We start from the raw sequence: 9,508 nt of genomic DNA, 5'->3' as shown, positions 1-9,508 counted from the left end.
GGGGGAGTGGGAGAGGGAGAAGCAGGCTCCCCGCTGAGCAGGGAGCCCGATGCAGGGCTCGATCCCAGGACCCTGGGATCATGACCTGAGCCAAAGGCAGACGCTTAACGACTGAGCCACCCAGGCGCCCCTGTGATTCAACAGTCTTACACAGTTCATAGCGCTCACCATATGGTGACCACATTTTTCTTGCCTACAAGGTATTTTTCCCTTCTTTAAATTCCCTCAATAGTACGGGCCCCAAATTGTGCTGTCAATACTCTGGGCTAATCTGCCAGCCAGTGTCCCTTAAAATTCCCAGAGCAATAGTGTTATCTAATAACCAACTGATAGTGTAATATATAATACACATAATAGCTAATAGTGTTGGCTAGTAACCAACCAAAAATAGTGTTGTCTAAGAACCACCTCATCAGAACCACCTAGGAAGCTTGCCAAAAATGCAAATTCCAAAGCCTTACCTCAGACCTATGAAATATAATTTGTACTTTTTGCAAACAAAATGGAACCACTAATAAATTGGAATCCAATCCAATCTAACACTTGGAAATACCCACTTCATGCATTCTTTTCTCCCTACACCCAAATTTTAATGGTTTAATGGCACTTCTGTGGAAATCAAGTAGTCTCGGTTAGCTCTGAAAGCATCATCCACACACCACTCAGGAACTGTGGTACATCCTTTTTGTACCCTTCATAATGCTCACTCCATTTTTATGTTCTTAAATTCCCATCCAATTTTATTCTTCCTTTTTCAACTGACATAACTCCATCTTTTCCTGGAGAAATCCACCCTTATTTAACTCTTTGTTATTGCAGTGCCCAGTTCCATTTTCTAGAGACTTCACCTAGTGTCCTTATCCCAGTCCAGAAACCCATTTAATTAAGGCCAGAGAGTGGATACGCAGTGAAAAATCAGTTCTCTCCATACTACTTGGAAAAGTTTTTTTAACAAATGAAGCAAGAGAAGGTAGCAATTAATCTACTGTGATCATATTTGGGACCACAAAATTTACCAGCAGGACCTAATTTCCCCTTGGTTAGTATAATAGAGAAGACTAAAGATGAGAGGATTATTCTTAGGGGGAGAAAAATCTAGTTCTATGTTCTGTGACACAGGGCACCTCACTCTTAACTATCTAGAGATTTTTAGTCACTGTAACAAGAGGAGCGCAATTTAATCTTGTTCAGCTTTGCTGTGAATAAACATTTTTTTCCAAAAGGAGATTAACTTATTCAACACAGACACAACTCTTCACAAAATGCCAGTGACAGGAGCAATTCCATCCATGCTCTTTCTACTAAAATAGTGGAACCTCTTAGGACACTGAGACAGAAAACCCAGTTGTAACTGGGACAGAGAACACATTTTGCCTTCGCACAAAGTGCAACTCCTACATTCAAACTGTCTTGTTAAAGTGCTTCACGGCAGTGTTGTTGGCCAATTTACATGGCATTTGGATTTGAAGTTATATGCCATTTGGGGAAGATTACTATAATTAGAAAAATGGCCTAATTACTTCTCTGGCAACAGTGAAGAAAGAGAACAGACTTTCAGCTTAAAGACACAAGTCCTTGAGAAACCTCAAAAGGTTCTGGGATCCTGTTTGACAGGAAAGAACATCTCATCCGAACTTCTTGGATCTGTTAAAAAACCAAGCTTTTTTTTTTTTTTTTTTTTTTTGAAAAGCCAAAACCACAAGAGAGGGAGAAAGAAAGAAAGAAAAAAAAGAAAGAAAGAAAAATACTCCTTTCTATTGGATTTTGAAACAGAGATGACAAGAATGATCCTTTCTGCTGTGCTTGCAGCTTCAACTGCTAGTCCTTATAAGGAGCACAAAAGGAAACAATGGGCGTGGGAGGGAAAATGTGGATTTACAGCACAAGACTTGGAGATAGTTTCACACGAACATCATTCGATGGTTTTGTCTGTTTTAGCTGCAAAGAATATAACGCTATCACCTCAGCATTTCAAAGAGCAGCTCCTATTATTTTAGGCCTCAAGTTAACATTTATGATAGGAAAAGTAGAATCCTACTGAGTTCCTCTTTTTCTGTGTTGAGAGAGGGAGACATGGCTGCACTGAACTGAATACCCATTCTCCAGGCCTCTGTCTTATGGGACCTGCCTTTCACCCAGAGGCAAAGTGGAACACTGAGAGCTTTGTTGGACAAAAATGACCCAAGGCTTTTGCTATTTAGATTCTATTTCCTGAACTTAGCAATTGGAAAACCTGCACTAGATCAACCATGTCTTCACAAAAATACAATTTAAAGCTGTCATGATTTTTTTTAATTTTTTTATTTTTATTTATTTATTTTTTAAAGGTTTTATTTATTTGACAGAGAGAAAGACAGCCAGAGAGGGAACACAAGCAGGGGGAGTGGGAGAGGGAGAAGCAGGCTTCCCGCGGAGCAGGGAGCCTGATGTGGGGCTCGATCCCAGGACTCTGGGATCACGACCTGAGCCAAAGGCAGACGCTTAACGACTGAGCCACCCAGGTGCCCCTATTTATTTATTTTTAAAGATTTTATTTATTTATTTGTCAGAGAGAGAGAGCACAAGTAGGCAGAGTGGCAGGCAGAGGGAGAGGGAGAAGCAGGCTCTCTTCTGAGCAGGGAGCCTGACACGGGGCTCGATCCCAGGACCCCGGGATCATGACCTGAGCGGAAGGCAGATGCTTAACCAACTGAGCCACCCAGGTGCCCTGATTTTTTTTTTTTAAATATAAGGGTAAAATGAGGATAGTGAAGTAACTTCAAAATGTGCATTTTGAAGAAATGGAAAAGGAAAGGGTTATTAAACTGCTTTCAAGTCCTACGCTAATGAAAATGTTCCCTTGGTCAACGTGGCTCTTGTCATACTGTTTCCTATCATTAGGGACATCTGAAGTGCACCCCCCGCCCCCTCCCAAGGCACTTTATCTACCACAGAAGGGGAAGTTGGATTTCAGGCTGTGCTAAAAGTACAACAGCAGCCCCAGTCTGTGTCTGTCCTCTACCTGTCTTAGAAGAGTACCCCTATAAAGGCCCCTTTGATCTAGAATCTCAGAGTTTGTTTTACTTCAACAGCCTAAATGGAAAATGTAGACACATATAAAAATATTGCCCCCCGCATAGTGATTTTGGATCTTGTCCAATTTCAATCTAGCCTTTAAAAATCACTTATTGAATTGTTTCTTACTTGATAGTATTAGGTAACTCATGTGAACATTTTTTTTTTTAAGAGAGGAGGGAGGGGAGAGGGGCAGAGGGAGAGAGAGAATCTCAAGCAGGCTCCAAGTGCAATGCGGAGCTCCACACGGAATGCGGAGCTCCACACGGGGCTGTTATCTCACAACCCTGAGATCATGACCTGAACCGAAATCAAGAGTCAGGCACTTAACCGACTGAGCCACCCAAGTGCCCCTCATGTGAACATTTTAAAAAGTATGTATATCGTTCCAACGAGATTCTCATTAATTTTATTTTCAGGAAAAAAGGATTTGGTGTACTGTATTGCAGCATTAATCAAGTAAATCTAGTGTTCTTTGCACAATAATCAATTCCTTTGGAAGAAAGGGAAAATCTGCCATTACACATCCTAGGCTAATCTTTGGTGTGTGTTACCTATTGGAAATACAGTCTTTTGATGCAACTGTAAGGTATTTAACATAGTGCATGGACTCTTTATAAAGACCCAGATTAAGACTTATTTCCAATGAAAGGAATATAGGCCTTTTTAATAAAGCTGCTATGAACAGAGATGGGTTACTACCTTGGGTCAAGAATTCTAAAACTAAACTCTTACAAACTGAATTATGTCCCTTCAAAATCCATATGTTGAAGCCCTAACCCCTGGTTCCTCTAAATGTGACTGTATTTGTGTTTGACAGACCTTTAAAGGGGTGATTAAATTAAAACCAGGCCATTAGAGTAGGCTCTAATACAATCTCTTAAGAGGAAATGTAAACACATGAAGAGACCCCAGGGTGCATATCCAAGGAGGACAGACCATGTTGAGGGCATGGCAAGAAGGTGGCCATCGACAAGCCAAGGAGAGAGACCTCAGGAGAAAGTAGCCCTACTGGTACCTCAATCTTGGACTCCTTGCCTCCAGAACTGTGAGAAAACACATTTCTGTTGTTTACACCACCTACTTTATGGTTACTTTGCTAGGGTAGCCTAAGCAGACAAAGACACAAACCATCAAGTAAAGGGAGTAATCTGAAAGCCAGACCCTGATAGTAGACTAGAGAGGACAACACACAGAGCTAGTGTAAAACAGACAGCAAGGAGTAACGTCAGGAACACAGGAGAAGAGAGTCAGGCTGCCAAGTGACAGCAAGAGGCAAAAGAAGTAAACATCTTGATTTCCAAGCTATGAAGGGACAAGGTAGGAGGCAGAGATATTTCCCCTATCGGAAGAGGATTCTGTTAAATGCAATGCGAGAGAGTATCAGCTTCATTCTGTGAAGGGAGGGAGAAGAGCCCCCAGGCCTGGATTTCATGAGATGTTGGTAAGGCAAGAGTATGATCTTTTGGTACAGTGAGAGGGTTAGGCAAAAGAAGACATCAGTTCTCATTAAGGCAAGACTAGAGACATCTCAATTTCTACAAGAGAGATCGAATTACTTAGAATTAATTCAGGGAGCGGAGAGAGTGAGTAAACCAGGAAATAAGTGAAATAAAAATGTGATTTTTTATTTTAGAAATACATAAATTTGCCTGAGTTTACTTCAAAGTTCTAGATTTTTTTTCTGCATCAGGAAGGATAGCACTTGAAGAGTAAGTTGATTAACATTATATGTTCTCACTCATGAGTCTGTGAAATGTGTTTCATCTACACAACATCTGAAACCTCTGCTCAGAGGTATATGTAGGTGTATAGTGCAAAATATTTTATTTTATATCTCTTTTCCATTTGACGATTTTTATATTGCTTACTGCCCAGGCTCATTATTTTATTCTATATATATGCCAACCTCACTATTTCTGTAAGAATCAGAATTTTGAAGTTTTGTGGCTTTTGTTATTGTGCTGCTTTATTTACCACCACCACCCACCCCCAACATTTGGCAATTATAGTAACATGTACTAAATGCAATAAGAAGCTCTTATAATATCACTAATAAATTCTAATTTTCTTTTTTTTTAAGATTTTACTTATTTATTTGAGAGAGTGAGCAAGAGAGAGAGCATGAGCAGGGGGTGGAGGAACAGAGGGAGAGAGGGAGAAGCAGGTTCCCCGCTGAGCAGGGAGCCCAATGCGGGGCTCAATCCCAGGACCCTGGGATCATGACCTGAGCCGAAAGCAGATGCTTAACCAAGTGAGCCATCCAGGCATCCAATAAATTCTGATTTTCACTAAAATAAATATTTCTCTCTTTGTAGTTCAATGCTCCCCCCCCCTTTTTTTTCTAACTACACAGGCAGAACAAAATACTGGACATAGAAGGACACAGGAGGATATAGCTCACCCCATTTTCAATATTTCAGAATTCATTACATAATTAGGTCCAGATTCCCTGGCTTGAAATTCAATATCCTTCATAATTTGAACCAATGTTGTTTTTCTAAATGACCATTCACTCATTTGCTAGTTCCCCCTGAGGTCCTACTATGTGTTGGATTGTTTCAGTTATTCGCTAGAAAATTCCAGCCAGACTGGTCAACTCCATTGGCTAGAATAAAACCACATATATTTCCTTCTCCATGTTCTCTTTCCGCCCTCAACTGTCTAGACTGCTCTCCTTCTCCCCTCTGTTTAATTTCTATTACTCTTTCAAGGCACAGGTCAAAACCCACGGAGAACTTGCCCTGTCAGAAGTCATTCACTGTCAGAACTATCACTGAGACTGTGGGTAGGTGAAAAGGAATGTTTCCAGTTGTCTTCTTTGTAACAAAGACATGCTTTGTCAAATCGTGTCTAATTCTTCGAATTATGAGAAATCATATCAACTAATAAGTTTTTTGCAGGGAGTTTTTTCAGCCTAAGCAAAGTATTGTAGTTTAGGAATAACTACAGTCTAAAGACCTAAATAGATGGTAGGGCGGTACCAAAGATTATGAAGAAATGTGAAGACTGAGGAGAGTCTTCCAGCATTGCAGGAACCAGAGTTCACACTGTGGGAGAGAGGAACAATAAAAGGGGAAGAAATGGTAAATTGAGAGTTTCTTTGGTGATAAAAGGTTTCAATTCTGCTAAAGACATCACATAACTTTATGTCCCCAAAGAGATATCCTTACTGTACTGACCTAAGATACATCCAATCAGCCTAAGGAATTACCATATCAAGTGCATGCCTCTACACCCAGGATCAAACTTTCATCCACATGTCTAATGCAGGGAAGGGCTAAGAAAGTTTAAGGAACGAATGGATTGATTCTAATGAGGACAAAGGAACGGCTTCCCTGGGGAAATTGTATTCAAGTTTGAGAATCCTACTTGATAGGACAAAACTCAGTTCTCCATGAGAGACCTATTTTCACATCAGCAGTTTGAGATTCCTTGACGAGGCTGCAAAACCATCAGTTGTAGAGGAAAAATACGAGTGTCATATTAACTTATCTTGATGCCTAATTCTTCTGAAATTAAAAACTCAGAAAGGCACACATATCCAGGTCTATTAAAAATAAAGCCTTGGTGACTCACTAATAGTTTCATTCCACTTATTCCTGCAAGTCAATTTTAACAGAAATATTACAAGATAAATATTAAGAGATTGCCTAAGGGCAGCCAGCCTCAGAAATCTGAATCTGCCACTCTTGATACGTCAGACACGGCCCAGTGTTATTCCAAAGCAACCACAGACTTTTTTGTACCAGTTATGTACTGTCCTGTCATGGTTCATTGAGTGCAATAGGACACCATGTACGTGTGCATGTGCGCAAGTGCATGTGCGCTAATACAAGATGTGAATCTGAATGGAAAACAATGAACTTCATATAATAGTCCTCAGAAAAGGTAACAAGCCTAACAAAGAATAGTTCTATTCTTCTTGCCTCAGAAATATACTGTAACTCTTACATGACATAGGGATCCAGATGCGCCAGCTCCCGAAACCAAATACACATATTTGGAATTGTTTTTAGCAGCCTCCATGCCTACTCCTGGGGTTGCCTGGTCTTCTCAGAACCCTGTTTTCGCACACATGAAGGAGCAAAACCACACCACACACAGGCTCCAAAATTTATACTGGCTCCTTGTTCAGTTAAGGATCCTTCTTAAATTGTTTTCCTAGTTGTTTTGAATTTTCTCCCTGAACTTCTTCCAGTTCCTTGAGACACCTTCACCTTTGTCAGCTCCTTCTTCATGCTGTGCCTTCGGTATCATCCATCAAGACCTGGAGAGCGCTGGTTTCCTGTTCAACCAATAAATCACTGTCAGCTGAGGCAAGTGCCCGGAGAGAAAGATTGCTCCCCTCGCTGCCATTTTTCCCAGCCCAGTTCATCCTGCACAGCCCACCTAAATACTCTTCTCCCAAAGAGGCTTTCATAACATCCCCACTCCAAATCCATTTGTAAGATTAAGTCCACATTCATCAGCTGACTCTAATGGATGTTCCACAATCTGGCACCTAGACTTTATCTACTGCAATTGCTCTTCAGCCTGGAGGCCCATTAGAACTGTCTATTTTCTATTCTTTACACGACCATGAATTTCTCCCCTTCTGTTCTGTTCATGCTCTTCTCCTTGCTGCAATATCTTCCCACCTTCTGTTTACTCCGTTAAAGCACAGTTGATTCTGATTATTTGCCATAGTTTTGTTCTACAAAATCACCACTGAATACTGAAGCGAGGAATACCAAACCACTGCTCTTAGGAGAAATACAGAGTTAGGTTCCTGTGAGCCTCCAGTCACAACATTTTTGTCAACCAATCAATACTTGAACTTGTTTGATGTGTGTCTCTGCTTAAAGACACCTTATTTAACATACATTGCTGATTCGCTAACCTGGAACTCATGGCCAATGACGCTGTGGAACTCATGCCCAACTGAAAATTACATAACACGCATATATTCTCCATAAGGCACATCACACAGCCTTCCTGCATTCAGGAATGCAGGAAGTAGTTTGTACTTCCTCAATTCACTTGATGATTCGACTTTTGACTTTTCAAATAGAAGATAAGCTTCTTGAGGGCAAAGAACTCTTGACTGCTTCTTTGTCTCATTCATCCGCACCTGGAACAATCCTATTCCTAAATGAATGCATGAACGCAAAGCTCACATTAAGTCATTCTACAGACATCCCTAGATCCTGACAGGAGGGCTACAGTTTACATATCAGCAGGCATCCTCAGGATCCCGGGTTAGGGCTCTTAGCATCTGACTGCCAAGCAGTCAGACCAGCAAACTTTTGAGACCTGTTTACAAAAGAGCTTATCTTCCCCTGGAGATAAACTACCTGGCATTAAACCAAAGCCACTTACATACAAGTTAAGAAAGTTCAGTTGACTTTCTGATAGCTTTATGCCTCTAGCTTTTGATGGAGACTAGCCCCAAGCATGCTAAGCCATGCTTCTCAGAGGGCACGTGATCTGCAAAAACAATGGAGATTTTTGTCCCTCATGAAATTGCTATGCAGTTTGTTTGGGTTTTTTTTTTTTCCAGATATTCAAGGTTTATAAAACTGTCTCCGATTTAGACTAATGTTTGGGTGTTGATTAGGAACCAATACCCAAACATTCTGATATTCTCCCCTTTTCTAATAACGTAAGCTATTTTTATCCACTTCCAATTCCGATTCACAGCAGCTCCCAGTTTCACATGATTATATGATGGGAATAACTGGGAAGAGGGGAGAAAAAGGAACAATATTCACAGGAAAGCTGTCTGTATGATATAATAGGAGAGAATCATATCACATGGGTAGCTTGTGACGTGCTCTTGGCTGTTGGTCTATCCTTATACTTTCTTAGTGATTTATTCAAGGGGCTCTGCTTTGTTTCACTTGCAAACTACTTTAACATTGCTGTGGGTAAACAGAGTGTCACCAGATTTCCCGTCTTCCCCGGGTCATTTTTCCTGGTTATATAAATGTTTGTCTTAATCCTACTTCTTCCTCTGCACTTTTCAAAATGTTTTTCTATGCTTCTAGTCTGCACAGGGTCAGTGTGCTAATTACCAAATGAGATGAAGATGAAAAGAGATTCCGTACTCAGGGCCAAATATCTAGGCTACGAGTCTTCAGGCAAAAAATCGTGTTTTTTGTAACATTTGTAGTTATCCGTCCAGGCGCCCTTCACCCTCACATGTTGTTTCGAATTATTAACTGACAGCTCCAAATGGGCTCAGAGCAGAAAACTCCATGTTCTGGATCCAATAACAGCTGCTTCTGCTTTTGTGGTTTTCAGAAGTGGGAAAGACGAGATAGTCAGGTATGCTGATTTATCAACGTGTTTTCTCCAGCTCTGAACTTGTAGAGTAGGGGGAGAACTCTAGGTTAAATGTGAACGCTCTACAGCTTTCCCACCATCCAAACTGTGTTGTATTTGGCAAATCGTTTTCTGGAAAGGGAGCAAC

This window comes from Leptonychotes weddellii, chromosome 5 (genome assembly GCF_054177405.1).
Source record: "Leptonychotes weddellii isolate Sample4059 chromosome 5, ASM5417740v2, whole genome shotgun sequence".
Taxonomy (NCBI): domain Eukaryota; kingdom Metazoa; phylum Chordata; class Mammalia; order Carnivora; family Phocidae; genus Leptonychotes; species Leptonychotes weddellii.
This window is presented reverse-complemented; position numbering follows the sequence as displayed.